This window comes from Capricornis sumatraensis, chromosome X (assembly GCF_032405125.1).
Source record: "Capricornis sumatraensis isolate serow.1 chromosome X, serow.2, whole genome shotgun sequence".
In the NCBI taxonomy this organism is placed as follows: domain Eukaryota; kingdom Metazoa; phylum Chordata; class Mammalia; order Artiodactyla; family Bovidae; genus Capricornis; species Capricornis sumatraensis.
Genome location: NC_091092.1, coordinates 59,791,963 through 59,807,832, shown reverse-complemented (window position 1 = coordinate 59,807,832; position 15,870 = coordinate 59,791,963). Strand labels below are relative to the sequence as shown.

At 49.0% G+C, this 15,870-nt stretch overlaps 1 pseudogene; it reads right to left on the bottom strand.

Annotated features, from left to right (window-relative positions):
• Positions 1–4,659: 4,659 nt before the first annotated feature.
• On the bottom strand, positions 4,660–9,378 carry LOC138071695 (paraneoplastic antigen-like protein 5; annotated as a pseudogene).
• Between the last annotated feature and the right edge of the window lie 6,492 nt (positions 9,379–15,870).

Below are 15,870 nucleotides of genomic sequence, written 5' to 3'. Positions count from 1 at the left end.
TCTTTTATAGTAAAAGGGGAGAGTGTGGCTGGTTGTTGTAGACCTCTTGGTGCCAGGAAGACCCTGGAGGAAATGTGATAATCCCTTATTCTTGCAGGTGTCCGGGTAGGTCAGGTCATGAAGTTCCTGTAAACCTTCAATAAGACAAATGCTATTTTCTGTCCTGCAACTTTTTATCTCTGTATGAATGAAAAGTGTTATGGCTTTAAAGGTTAAGCCTGGGAGTCAGAGACTTGAGAAAAAGTCTACTATATATTTTAGGTGATAGGCAATGTTCTTTTACTGATTGAAGAGATGAAGGTGTGGAGCCATGAGAAAGAAGAGATGGAGGACTGAGTCTGTCACATTGTAGTCAGAAGCTAATGAGCTAAGCAGAAAGCCTTTCTAAGACAGATAATAGTATTTGTTTCATGGTAAGAAAAAGAAATAAAAGGTATTCATTATTAGAAAAGAAGTCAAACTGCTATTACCTGAAGACAACAGTTTATATATATAAAAATCTCATGAAGTGAAAGTCACACAGTCGTGTACAAATCCCCATGACTATAGAGTCCATGGAATTCTCCAGGCCAGAATACTGGAGTGGGTAGCCTTTCCCTTCTCCAGGGGATCTTCCTGACCCGGGAATCAAACCTTGGTCTCCTGCATTGCATGTGGATTCTTTACCAACTGAGCCATCAGGCAAGCCCCCAAATCCCATAGAATCTACCAAGAAAAACCTAGAAGTAATAAGTGACTTTAGCAAGGTTGCAGGGTACATGTGTGTTAGTCACTTAGTCGTGTCCGACTCTGTGACCCCATGGACTGTAGCCTGACAGGCTCCTCTGTCCATGGGTTTCTCCAGGCAAAAATACTGGAGTGGATTTCCATTTCCTTCAGGAGATCTTCCTGACCCAGGGATTGAACCCAGGTCTCCTGCATTTCAGGCAGATTCTTTACCATCTGAGCTATAGGGAAGTCTGGGACTTTGAAGGGATATGAGAAAGCTTTGGGGGGATGGACATATTTATTATATTGATTGTCATGATGGTTACATGTGTGTATACGGATATCAACATTTATCAAACTGTACTCTTTAAGAATGTGCATTTCAATTATACCTGAGTAAGGTCTTTTAAATAAAAAGATTAAGTGAAGAAGGAGATGGCTGACAGAGACAGAAAAAATAAATGCCTGAAGGCTCTGAAGAGGTTGGAAAATGACCACAGTGAGGAGTCTGTAATCAGAGAGTGGGACACTTGAATCACTGATGATTGAGGTGGGAGAGGGCAGTTATACGAGATGACAACACCTGGGAAGTGACCAGGGGAAGTGGATGGCTGGGGTAGAGGTCATTTTTCTGCCTATTGCATACTCTCTTCTTTTTGCCTGAGCACAACCTCCCTCACTCTTTGCCTGGCCAAGTCCTACTCATCCTTCATGTCTCAGCATTCCTGTCCCTTCACCAACAGCACCTCAACTGGCATTCCTGTCCCCATCTAAGTTAGGTTCTTCTCTAATACAATCTTGGAGTACTTGCTTTTCTTAAGCACTTAACACAATGATTACATGTGTATTTCTGCAATTCCTTCAGCAGTTCTAAGCTCCACGATTGCAGGAACCATGAGTAGTTTCAATGTCCCTTGTATCTCTAGCATCTGTGGTGTTTCATTGCTGTTGTTTTTCAGTCGCTCAGTCATGTTTGATTCTTTGCGATCCCATGGACTGCAGCATGCCAGGCTTCCCTGTCCCTCACTATCTCTTGGAGTTTGCTCAAACTCATGTCCATTGAGTCGGTGATGCTATCCAACCATCTCATCCTATGTCTCCCCTTTTCCTCTTGCCCTCAGTCTCTCCCAGCATCAGGGTCTTTTCTAACGAGTTGGCTCTTCACATCAGGTGATCAAAGGTTTGGCACTTCAGCCTCAGCATCAGCCCTTCCAATGAATATTCAGAGTTGATTTCCTCTAGAATTGACTGGTTGGATCTCCTTGCTCTCCAAGGGACCCTCAAGACTCTTCTCCAACACCACAGTTCAAAAGCATCAATTCTTTGGTGCTCAGCCTTCTTTATGGTCCAACTCTCACATCCATACATGACTACTGGAAAAACCATGGTTTTGCCTAGATGGACATTTGTCAGTAAAGTAATGTCTCTGCTTTTTAATAGATTGCATCTCTGACATTTGAGGCAATTCATGGTGAAACATACATCTTTCACATTTTCCAACTACAGCTTGGCTTCCTGAAGGACCTGAACTGACACATTTCATCTGAGGGTAGAGAGTACCTCTCCTTCTCCTCTTTCATGGCAAAAGTAGGAGAAAAGCCAAAACATTTGGTGTCCCATAGTCAAGCATGTGTCTCTACCAGGGCCCAGAAGCACACCAGAAGCTATTTCTAGAAAGACATATAATCTCTGATGCTGATGGCATGGCCTTCCTCCAGAACCCCAGGGACCTAGGTTGCAATTCTCTTACGGGGCTGGCCTTGAACTTGACACTGCATCCCTGCCCATTACTGATACATCTGACACCATAAAGACTGTCATAAAAGATGGTTCACACAACTGCTTCCATTGCAGCCTGGACCTGCTGCAGGTTCCTCTCCTGCACCCCAGCTGTGAGCCTTCTGCATCATCATATGGACTGTAGCAATAACCCTGCTGTCTTCTTTGTGGTGGAGGATTCAAGATGCAATTATCTGTCTTGCACTTTGGAGGGAACATCCTGGCATGCTTCTGATTACTGAACTCCTAAAAACTTCACTGAATTGTCAGCTCCCTGGATTTTCATAGGGTTTACTTCTCATGCTCTTGAGCACGTGTCTTACAGACCCTTCTACTCATCTTCTTCAATCGATATGATCATGTCAGTTTAACTGATCTGAGTGATGTTCTATGGGCTGTCTAGATGATCCACATCTCTTTGTACTATGTTATGAGATCGGGTATGATGTAGGGCAGGAGAGTTAACATAGCAGTGGAGTAAACTTTAAATAGAGATGTCTGTCCATATGATTGTGAACTACTTCTCATCCTCTTTCTCTGATTGGTTGGAATAAAAAGGAATGTACTCATCAAATCAATGGCTACATAACATGGACCTAAGGGCCTATTAGTCTGCTTGAGCAATTATACCACATCCAGCACACAGCATTCACAACTGGAATTACTACTTGGTGAAGCCTGGAGTATACAGTCATTCTATAGAATTCAACCAATTTCTGCAGTCAACAGACTACCAATGCAAATGTAGATATGATGGAGACCACCACCCCTAAATCTTTAAAAGTGGTTCTAATCTCTGTCATGTCTCCAGTGATATTGTTTGTAATTGACTCTCTTGGTTGTGTGTGTGTGTGTTGGGGTGGGTGGGGGCGGGGAAGGGGTGTGAGTGGTGTGCAGTTCCATAGACTTGCACATAACTTTCACCAATGTAAAGACAATGAAAGACCACCTAAAATTTGGTTTGGATGTGGAGACCAATGAAACTCCCCCCACCCCACACACATATCCCACCCACATCAAGAAGTCAAGAAATGGTTCATTACTTTCAGAATCAAGGGTTCTGAAGAGAGCAGGACAAGCCTCTCAACCAGTTGTGAACTGACTTTTGAGAGCAAGGAACAGAGAGTGGCCTGGGATTTTACCATGGAGGACAGGTGGGGCCAAAGTGAGAGTTCTCACATGTTACCAGCATACATGGTTCTGATCTCCCTGTGGTGCTAAAGGAAGGAGCATCCAGGCTTTCTTCCCAGTTTACCCAGATATCACGCACAAGGGGGAGAGGAAGGGCTAGCTGAAAAACGAAAGGCCAAATTCTACCAATGATAAGGGATGGGAGTGGTACTCTTCCCTGCACTGCTGGGGCTCTGGGAAATGGAGGCCCTTAGGGCTGGAAATATGGAAATATAAACTTCAAAATGGCCTGTGCTGTGCCTGGTCTTAATTCAGGGAGAGCTTTTGCTAGAAGAAATAAAAATCAATTAAAGCAGAAAAGCAGAACCTGACTGCAGAAAGGAAGACAACATGAGGCATAACCATGTTAGATGTCTAAATAGAAGAGTTGGCACTCGCATAAGCATCTGGGAGGCAGGAGGTTAGATAACAAATAGGACAGTTGAAGAGGCACCTCTCTCTCATGGCTGAACCGACTGCCTGAGCACCATGCTCACCAGGCTCACCAAACCCTTAGCAGTAGTAACTACCCACAAACTGGAACCAGCATATACTGTGATGAAAGTAACAGAGGTCACAGATCTAAGCATAGTTCTACAACTCGATAACCAGTGTAATCCTCTCTGTTCTCTTCTACTCACTTTCTACCACTGAAAAACGAAAGGCGCCAGCCACTGCTCTGCAGATTGAACCACCTAACCGGTCCATCTCCCTCTTCCACCTCTTGATAACGATGTCCCCTCCCCACGGAGACCCAGCGCCACGAGTTGGCAGGTCCGCTCAGGGTCCCTCGAGGTTGAAGGGTCGACCGCCCTCCCCGCATGTCCATGGGTCCTGGCCGCGGCCACCTCTGAAGACTGGCGTCTAGCGTCCAGAGACCACCAGGGCAACTCGCTAAACAGCCCCTTTGGATCTTTGCGGGTACCCAGCTCCCTTCCTCTCTCCCACCTCCGCCTGCACTGTGGTGATAGTGCACTCGGGTTCAGGGGGCCTGCGTCAGCTCTAGGCCGGTGGGACCACCCAGAGCTTCCAGGCCATCGGGGGATGGGCAGCGAGAGCCCAGGGCGCCGGGATGGCCATCGCCGAGATGGGCGGCCAGGCAGAATTGTGATCCTCGCGCGCCATCTGGCGGCCGTCGTGGAAACTGCCGCCGAAGCTTCTCGCGTCCAGGATAGCCATTCGAAGCGTGGATGGTCGCATTTCCCGATAAGCACCGCGACACAAGGTCGCGGCTGCAGGAAATGGCGGCGCGCGCAAGCGCACAGGCGCCGGACGTAAACGCGCAACCTCACGGGGCACAGACACGCAGACGCACGCAGGATGGCCTTACGCTAGAGAAAATGTCTCCCGAATCAGTAGTGCCTTCCACCCTGGCGATTGCACTGCTCAGCGAGGGCTCTGGAGGAGCCACAGACCCCGAGTCAGCCTCTGGGCAGGAAGGGGCCATCGATGGGCCCCTGTCTGCAGCCTCCTACTCACAGCCCTGCACCCTGCCTCCTGCCTGCTCCCAGAACACAGGACTGGTGCGGGGGAGTGGGACAGGGAGAGGGGTGCCCGTGCCTGTCACCATGCCACCCTACCCTGGACTGAAGGTAGAGGACAGTGCTGCCAGCCTTTCCCCGCCTCTGAGGAAAGGGGGCTGTGGAACTCCTGCTGGCCCACCCTCCTTTCCTCGGACATCACACTACCACCCCCCAACCCCCGTCCCCGGGTGCCCAGAGCAGGGCTGGCCGCCACTGTCCAGCAGGGGTAGACTGATCTCAGGAAGGTGGGCAAACACCCGTGCCCTGGAATCCTGCACCTACTCCTGAGAGCGGCCTTTGATCTCACACCAGGACCTTTCTGTGGCTGGCTGGTCCTTAGGATGGCACATGTGACCTCTCTGAACCATCTGGGTGCCTGGAGCCCCCATGGAGCTGCCAGGGATCCTAGAGCCTGGCGTCCTAACCTGCTGACCCTGCCCTCCCCCCACATCTAACCCACTTATTCCTGGAGGCTCCCTGAGGTTCCTGGGGATCCAACCAGGACAGTCCCTGCCCACAAATCCCTGTCGCCAAGCTCCGTCCAGCCCAGGGGGCCACACAGACCATCTCGGACCCTGCCGGGACCATACTGCAGTGCTGACTCGGGGTACCAGGCCACTGCACCCCCACCTCAGGCAGCCCCTCCCCTCCACTGTCCAGAGCAGAGACGAGACAGCTGAAACTTTCAGGAAACTATTTAAGAGCAGCACTGACTGAAACCACTGAAGACAGGGAATGACAACACAGAGAAGTCCTAACGGCCACAGATCACGGTCCTGGCCCCTCTTCTCCTCCCAGGGTCCCTAACGAGGTACCTGCACTGCCCCCACGCAGCAGTCCTCCCTCCCCCGACACTCTCCCTTCCTGAGGGCCTCGCAGGTGGTGTCTTGCCAGGAAGGTGGGCGCTGGCAATGCCAGATCCCCCGAGGGCAGCTCCTCCCACTTGGGCCCACATGCTCTATGGTGGGCACAAGTCAGTCACACAGCAGGGCACGGTGCACCAAGCCGAGGACGCAGAATCCCGAGGAAGCACAAAATGGCCAAGCAGAGCACAGGTCCTGGGGGCCTCCCGAAGCCCCACTGTGGCACCAATGCAGATCTTCCTTCCACGAGTCCTGAGGTGGACGCTGGCTGAGCCCTCGTCCATCCCCTCCTTCCCACCGGTTCCTGAGAGTGGGCTATGGTGTCTCTGCACCACAGTGGGGAGAAGTGCTCAGAGAAGAACACATGCACGTCTCCAGGAGAGCCAGCAGAACTGGGCCTGAATCTGCACCGGGAAAGCACTAGCTGAGCTGAGGACTCGGGACCACAGCAGGTAGGGCCTTGGCTGGTGCTGAAGCTCAGGACACATGGCAGGGCCCAGGAGTGGCTGACTGGGTAGGTGGGGACAACCAGCCCAGGTTCATGGGCACCGCAGGGCTCTGCGGGGGGGTGGGAGGGGAAGTGGACGATGGCTTGGGAGTGTGTGTTGCTGGAGAGGGGAGAGGGGACTGGGGCATGGAGGGATTCCTTGAGACCTGGGTCACTAGGGGGCCTACAGGGACACATCTGGACTTCCCAGGACAGGGAGCAGCCTGCCCCAGGGGATGCTGAATAGGGGTCCCCTCTGGGTGGGGGAGGCCCAGGCACCATGACATGGCCCTTAATGTCTCTCAGGCCAGTGTGGGCAGCAGCTGTTTGCAGGCACCCTTCACCTAGGTAGGGACTGCCCACTAAGGGCTGTTCCCAGTTGCAGGCTTTGGGGCTGACCTTGGCATTGGCAGCTGGTGAGTGGTACTTCTCCAGGCCAGTCCCAGGTCTCCAGTGACCAAGCACAAACCTAAGCAGAACAAAAGAACCCTCCTTCCCACCAATGAATTCTCCCCCTCCTCCTCTTCCTCCATCCCCCTCCTCTTCCTGCACCCCCCTCCTCCTCTTCCTCCCCCTTTTCTTCCTCCTTCTCCTTTTCCTCCTTTGGAACAAAAGTTTACATGCACACCCACTCACACCAAAGCCAGTTGTGGGGTACTGGCCCACCAGGTACCCAGGGCCCTATCATCTCCTCACAGTCTTTGCTGTCCTTGTCCCTACAGTCCTTCCAGGCTGCAGGGGCCGGGGTGGGGGAAGACTGCTTGTAGGCTGGTGCTGGGTGCCCGTGGGCCTCTGGGTTCTCTTCCCTCAATTGCAGAAAGGCTCCAGGGTTCTGCCTTCCAGGGGACGCCCTAGGGCAGATGATCCTGAAGACAGGCTGGATCCTGTGGTCTCCCCCCTGGAGCATCTCCCATCTGCCCCACAGCTCTTCCTTGCCAGCGCTGGCTCCTTGTGGCAGAGATGGCCTCCAGAGAGGCTCCTCTAGGTCCCACGTGACCTGAGGGACCATCAGCATTGTTAGCTCAGAGCCCACTGGATGGGTGTTTGCAGGTGGCCAAAAGCCAGGGCCAATGCCAGAGCCCTTGACTACACCTTCAGCCTTTGCTATGTTGGGATCTCTGTCTGAGGCGCAGGCACCCCTTTTGCTGCACCTAATGGCCCCCTACTTGGATCTCCCTCACCTCCCTGAATTGATTTTGGCTTGGTTGGTGGAACACCTTCCAGCTGGTAGAGGCTGAGGGGGCTGGCCCAGGCTTCCCTGCCCCTCTGCCCCACTCAAGGCCCCCACTGTTTGTGTGGACTGCCCTTCTTCAGCCTCTGCTATGTTGGGGTCTCTGTCTGAGGTGCAGGCACCCCTTTTGCTGCACCTGATGGCCCCCTACTTGGGCCTCCCATGCCTCCCTGAACTGATTTTGGCTTCATTGGTGGAGCATCTTCCAGCTGGTGGAGGCTGAGGGGGCTGGGCCTGGCTTCCCTGCCCCTCTGCCCCACTCAAGGCCCCCACTGTTTGTGTGGACTGCCTTTTCCCCTTTACACTTTTTCTGTTGCCTGCTAGCAGAGGGTGTGCCTGGATATGTTGAGCCTATGCTTCCTAGGCCTTGGGGTGGTTCAATGGCTCCAGCCCTTCTCTTGTTCCCCAACTCTTCTGCTGTCAGCTGGGCCTGGGCTTTGCTGGAGGCTGGTTCTCGGCCCTAGGAAATAATGCCTGGCTGTGGCCTTCCTCCCCAGTGTCACAGCTGGAGGACAGCCACCTACACTTCAGAAATGGGACGATTCCTTCCTGGATGGTCTGAGTACTGCTCTCAACAAATGTCCCTGCCTGCACCATGACCTGAGGGATCAGGACATTGTCTTCTGGTGCCCTGAAGAACCTTTCTGCTTGACTCTGGTTCTCCTCAGTCACTGGCATGGTGGCCTCACACTCTTCTTCATCTCGAATGAGCTTCATTAACTGCAGGAAAGTGGGCGCACACTTTCACTGATCCAGTAGCTCAAGCTTGCCCTGGAGGGCAGTGGTCATGGAGGCCTGAGCTAGGATGTGTCTCAGGCAAGTCGTGTCTGCACTTCTCACTGACAAGGGGCTGTGCTGCATGGCTTTCTGAATCAGGGGCTTTAACTGTACCAGACTTCTGGAAGGTCTGGGCTAACTTAAACTGTAAGGTTCTATGGGCCTCTTTAGCCCCAAAGATCTGCTTCAGGGCCTCCAGGCACTCCTCCACTGTCATGGAGTCACCTGCATGATGGACTGGGCAGGGCTGTATAAGCTCTCCAGCAAATGCCGCAGCTTCTCAATCTCAGACACCTGCCATAGCTGCATCATCTCAGTCATCTGCTCTAGCCAGGTTTCAAAGCTCTCTTCACCTGGGCCTGGGAGAGTGTTTCCTGAAAACGTCTTGAGTTTTTGGTACCACAGGCTTTCTTTCAGAGGCTGCAAGACTGGTTGCCTGACTTGATCCACGCCCTCCAGCTCTACACCCTCAGAATGAGTGCTGTATCCCAGGGTTTTGGCCACATCTACCATTCTTCGACTCTCATCTTTTAGGAAGTACTTCAGTCTGTTGATAAATTCCTCATCTGGGCTACAGGTTTCACCACTTCCCAGGTACCTCCCTTTTGTAGGATCCAGCTAGGCACTGTAGCATAATTGATGGTGTCAGTCAATTCAAGGAAAACTGCCTTAGCATGGTCTTCCCTTCTGAACATTGTGCCCAGCACCCTGTAGGTGCAGAGGGACTCAGCCCCTCCTCAGGATCTCTTTAATTTCTGCCTCACTACACTCCATGGGGATCCCCATGATTAGCAAGTCCTTCCTAGGGTCCAGGTCCATTCCTCTGCACCAGTCCTCCAACAGTCACAGCCATTGCTCCCAGTTTCTATGGACTAGTCTAATACTAAGGGCAGTAATCACTCACAAAGTGTGACGAGGAGTCAAGGAATTTTGGGTCAATGCCAAGTATGAAGGCAGAGTCGTCTCTGTTTTCCACAGCCTATAAATGCAAATGGAGTGAGAACATCATTAATGCCCACCCTCCCAACCCCCCACCAAACCCCCTCCAAACCCCCTCCACTACCCCTCCCCTTTCTGGTCACAGGGATTCAGCCCCTGTTTCCCAGGGCTTCCCCAGTCATTGGTGGAAGGGTTTCTTTAGGCCCAGCTTCCCCCAGCTCATCCTGTCCCTGCTGACCTCCACTTGCTGTGGGCTCCTCCTCAAAGTCCCAGGACTCTGCTGTTTGTCCTGGAGGTGCCTGTGGTGAAAAGGCCAGAGGTAGAGGTAGGAGGTGGGGCTTGACAAAGCGTGTGTGTGTGTGTGTGTGTGTCCACACCCATGCCCTGGCTCAGGGCTGTTGGGGCAAAGGTTAGAGGATGAAGAGGTACAGTTCCCTTCTTTCTTAGAAAATGCCTGACAGAAGAGAAAGATGACTGGAGCTCTGCACAAGGCAATGAACTGATGGGTGAAGAGAATGTGTGACAAGCTGTCATATTGCCATGGATACTGAGAACAGCATGGGCCGTGGGTTTGCATCACTGAGGGGTGTCATGTGGTAGGTAAGGTTAAGGAGCAACAGGTGATGTCATTGGCCTCTAACCAAAGAAGTATCCTTTGTTGGGGGGGAGGGAAGATGGGGGGTTGGGCAGCAAGTATCAAGAGCTGAAAACAGGAACCTATGGTTTCTAGCTGTTTGGAAGCTAGAATCAGAGGCAGAAAAGAGACCCAAAAAGGGTCTCCAGTGCCACACTGCAGGAACAGACGACTCTGACCCTAGGTGTGTCCCTACCCTGCAGACCCTGTAAACCTTGGCAGGCAACCCCACCCTTCCTGCTTTTTGCCAGGGCTACAGAGGCCTCTTCCACCTCACAGCTGTTCAGCACAGGCAGTTCCTGGTGCTGGGGCGGTGGACACTGCTCCACTGGATCTGTTCCGGGCAAGGCCGAGGTTCTGCCTCACAAGCCCCTACTCAAGCTGTGCCGATTCTGAGTCTACAGAAGTGCTCACAAGCACTCTGGTACAGGGGTACAAGAAACTGCTCAACTGGGATTCAGTGCTAGTGCAGTTAAGATTATTACTGCAGTGCGTATGCTTAGTCATGTCCGACTCTTGCGACCCCATGGACCATAGCCCATCAGGCTCCTCTGCCTATGGGAGTTTTCAAGCAAGGCTACTGGAGTGGGTTGCCATTTCCTCCTCCAGGGAGTCTTCCCAACCAAGGGATTGAACCCGCGTCTACTTGCATCTCTGGCAGATTCTTCTGCCCAATGGCTAAGCCATTGGGAAGCCCTCAATTATTATTACTCTGCCCTCAATTCCAGCCCTCTTTTAAACCTTAATCTGCCTGAAATGCAGGAGACCTGGGTTCGATCCCTGGGTTGGGAAGATCCTCTGGAGAAGAGAACGGCTACCCACTCCAGTCTTCTGGCCTGGAGAATTCCATGGACTGTATAGTCCGTGGGGTCGCAAAGAGTCGGACACAACTGAGCGACTTGCAGTCCCTCTGCTGCTGCTACTGCTGCTAAGTCACTTCAGTCGTGTCCGACTCTGTGCAACCCCATAGACGGCAGCCCACAAGGCTCCCCCGTCCCTGGGATTCTCCGGGTGAACACTCGAGTGTGTTGCCATTTCCTTCTCAAATACACAAAGTGAAAAGTGAAATTGAAGTCGCTCAGTCCTGTCTGACTCTTAGCAACCCCATGGACTGCAGCTTACCAGGTTCCTCCGACCATGGGACTCTCCAGGCAAGAGTACTGCAGTCCCTCACTGGCTCCTAAACCTTGCCCCCGCTGTCAAGTCCCACCTCCACCAAAGCGCAACTGGCCTTAAGTCCCACCCCTGACGCAGAGCCTCCCTGCACGTTTGACCCAGGTCGCCACCAAGCCCCACCCCGTCCAAGTCCCACCTCCAACGAAGCCCCACCCCCAACTGAGCTCAACCCCTGATGCCAATCCCCACCCCAATGGAAGTTCAATCTCTGCCCCCACAAAGCCCCACCCCTTCCCGTGACCTAACCCCCATTCAAGTCCCATCCCTAAGGAAGCCTTGCCACTACCTAAGCCCAATCCCTTCTCCCACTCAAGCCATGTCCCCACCTCTTCCCAAGCACAATGCCCGTCCTAATCCCCGACCTCACTCAAATCCAACTACTGTCCCAAAGCCTCCGCCTTCATTTTCCTGTGGTCCCCACCCTCACCTAGGCCCACCTTCCTAAATCCCTTTACACACTCTCTACCTCAAACACCCCTCATTCCAGAGCAGGAATACGTCTGATCAGTGGAAGTTGGTAGAGGCCAGGAGAGAAAGGGCTGAAGCCACTTCCCCTCCAGGGTAAGGCCCAGAGCTACCAGTCCTGACCGCAATGGCTGTGAGCAGGGTTAGGTGTGCAAGAGGTTCCCTTGCAATTCCAAAGGTGGTCACAATGTCTGGAAATGGCACAGTACTGGTGCGTGCCAGGCCTGATAAATGGCATGGTCCTGGTGCATCAGGCCTGATATAGTGGGATCCCACTTCCAGGGGATCTTGATAAAAATGCAAGTTCTGATTCAGGAGGACTGGAGTGGGACTGAGATTCTGTGTTTCTCCTTTCTAGAAAGCTGGGTGGTTACTGAGCAAGATACTTGCAGAATCCCCTTTAAGTGCAGGTATTTCCTATGTCTGAGAAGGGGAACACAGACCTAAATATGCCTGACTTCACTAGAAAGTACTATTGAAAGCCTGTTAAATCAGTCTCCTCCCCATGCCAAGAAAAAGTGGTTACCTGCTGGTGTCAGAAAGTCACAGACCCTCAAGTGGGGCATTTTACCTGAGGGCTCTCATAACACAAGTCCACTGTGGCTCTGTGAAACCCCCACTCAGCCACATGGCATTAAAGGTATGATAGGTATCACAAAAGGTGATACCATGGGAAGAGGTGTTCTTAGTGCCATCCTAGAAAACAGTGGAGGTTAAGAAACATGTCTGAAAACATATTACATTATATTGGTTTCAAGTGCATAACATAATGATATTTGTACATGTTGCAAAATTATCACTATGATAAGTCTAGTTAACATTTATCAATGCACATAGTTTTTTTTCCTGCAATGGGAATTTTTAAAAATCTACCCTCTCAGCAACTTTCAAAAATACAGAGTACATTACAGTTTTTTTAACTATAGTCTCCATGTTGTACATTACATCCCTAGGACTTATTTATCTTACATTTATGTTTATGTGTGTGTATGTGTATATAATATGTCCTACCCTGATGGTATTACCAAATTAGATTATGAAAGCCCTTCAAGGAGCTCTGTTGTGATTGGTTTAGAGATAAAGTGCTTTATATGAATTGAATATTCTTAAAGTTCTCAGAAATTAATGAAAGTGAATTTACTCTCACACAACTTTATTTTAGCAGTAATTATGTTTTATATATATTATGTCAGCCTTAAAGATAGTTTCCAAGATCTTTTGCTAACTTAAAACTTGAACTTAAACTAACTATACAAGATGTGCAGGATATGTTTTTGTTAAGGAAAAAGAATAATTTTTTCCTAAAGTAAAATGACTGGTTGTTCCTGAATGAAAAAGATGAAGGGGCAGGACAAAACCTGAATGGATATGGTTCTCAGAAAAGTGATTTTCTTTCTTGTGGTCTAAGCTGGCTAAAGATCAACTGATTTGTATATAATATTTTAAAAACTGAGCTATGATATCAAATAGTACACTAATGCAAAACTAGAATTTGATTTTCTCTGTTAAACTGGAAACATTTCCTTAGATTATTGGTAGTAAAATTACTAAGGTTGTAAACTGTTTTTCTTTACTTTTTGAGTCATCTTCCTAGAAAGCAAAGATTCTTTCTTATCAGAATAATTTTCTTTCCTTTATGTTGACTTTATCATGGCCTTCAATCAAGACTTGTTGTCAATTTTGAAAGCACTAAGGTTCTTTATAATTGCATTTCATTCAATATGTACTTTCAAAATATTTTGTCACTTTGGTTAAATAGACAAATAGTGTTTGTTATGGACCTATGATCTTATTTAACCCAGTGTTCAAATTTCCTGACAACTCTTTTATTTTACTTTCCCCACACTCAAATCCTAAGTGATATATTCTTTGGTTTTTTTCCCCCGACATGCCAGGAGGCTTCTGGGATCTGATTTCCCTGACTAGGGATTGAACCCGGACCCTTGGCAGTGAAAGGGCCAAGTCCTAACCACCGGACAACCAAGAAATTCCCCTGAGTGATATAGTCTTTATTCTGAAACCCTATTTGAGTTTTCCCATAAAGACCCTGGAAAATCACAAAGGATCTTTCACGTTGTAAAAATTTTATTTGATATATTGAGTTTCATGGGAGGTTTTGTCAAATCACAAGAGATGCCTAACCTAGGTTACATTTGTGTGGACAAAATGTTATTGAAATGAATGTTTCAAAAACAGTATGAATTTCCTGGAGGTTTGTCAATGCCCTTACTGTTTATGATATGTCTTGGTGCTGCTTTGCCTGATATTAAACTGTTTAAATTCATGCAAAGATGGGCACGATAAAAGAACAGAAACAGCAAGGACCTAATAGAAGCAGAAGATATTAAGAAGAGGTGGCAAGAATACACAGAACTATGCAAAAAAGGTCTTAATGACCCGCATAAGTCATAAGTCATGACCCACGATGGTGTGATCACTCACCAGGAGCCTGACATCCTCGAGTGTGAAGTAAGGTGGGCCTTAGGAAGCATTACTACATACAAAACTAGTGGAAGTGATGGAATTCCAGCTGAGCTGTTTAAAATCCAAAGGGATTATGCTGTTAAAGTGCTACACTCAATTTGCCAGCAAATTTGGAAAATTCAGCAGTGGCCACGCACTGGAAAAGGTCAGTTTTCATTCCAATCCGAATGCCAACAAATGTTAAAACTTCCATGCAACTGTGCTTATTTCACTAGCAAGGTAATGCTCAAAATCCTTCACACTAGGCTTTAGCAGTACATGAACCAAGAATTTTCAGATGTACAAGCTGGATTTAGAAAAGGCAGAGGAATCAGAAATCAAATTACCAATATCCATTGGATCATAGAGAAAGCATGAAAAAAAAAATAAATCTACTTCTGCTTCATTAACTACACTAAAGCCTTTGACTGTGTGGATCACAACAAATTGTGGAAAATTATTCAGGTGATGGGAATGGCAAACCACCTTACCTGCCTCCTGAGAAACCTGTATGCAGGTCAAGAAGCAATAGTTAGAACCGAACATGGAATAACGGACTGGTTCCAAATTAGAAAAGAAATATGTCAAGGCTGTATACTGTCACCCTGATTATTTAACTTATATGCAGAATACATCATGCAAAATGCCAGGGTGGATGAATCACAAGCTGGAATCAAGATTACCAGGAGAAATATCAATAACCTTAGGTATGCAGATGATAGCACTCAAATGGCAGAAAGTGAATAGAACTTAAAGGGCCTCTTGTTGAAGGTGAAAGAGGAGAGTGAAAAAGCTGGCTTAAAATTAAGATCAAAAACTAAGATCATGGCATCCAGTTCCATCACTTCATGGCAAATAGAAGGGGAAAAATTAGAAACCATGATTTTATGTTCTTGGGCTCCAAAATCATTGTGGATGGTGAGTGCAGCCATGAAATTAAAAGATGTTTGTTCCTTGGAAGGAAAGCTATGATAAACCTAGACAGCGTATTAAAAAGCAGAGATATCACTTTGCTTACAAAGGTCCATTTAGTCAAATCTATGGTTTTTCTGATCTTCCTTGTAGCTCAAACAGTAAAGAATCTGCCTGCAACACAGGAGACCTGGGTTCAATTCCTGGATTGGGAAGATCCTCTGGAGAAGGGAATGGCAATCCACTCCAGTATTCTTGCCTGGAGAATCCCATAGACAGAGGAGCCTGGCGGGCTACAGCCTGTGGGATCACAAAGAGTCGGACATAACTGAGTGACTAACACTATTACTACCATGGTTTTTCCTGTAGTCATGTACATCAGATGTGAGAGCTGGACCATAAAGAAGGCTGAGCACCAAAGAATTGATTCTTTCAAACTGTGGTGCTGGAGAAGCCTCTTGAGAATCCTTTGGACTTCAAGATCAAACCAGTCAATCCTAAAGGAAATCAACCCTGACTATTCATTGGAAGGACTGATGCTGAAGCTGAAGCTTCAATACTTTGGCCACCAGATGCAAAGGGCTGACTGATTGGAAAGGACCGTTATGCTGGGAAAGATTGAGGTCAGTAGAAGAAGGGGGCAACAGAGGATGAGATGGTTGGATGGCATCACCAACTCAATAGACATGAGTTTGAGCAAACTCCGGGAGATAGTGAAGGACAGGGCAGTCTGGCATGCTGCA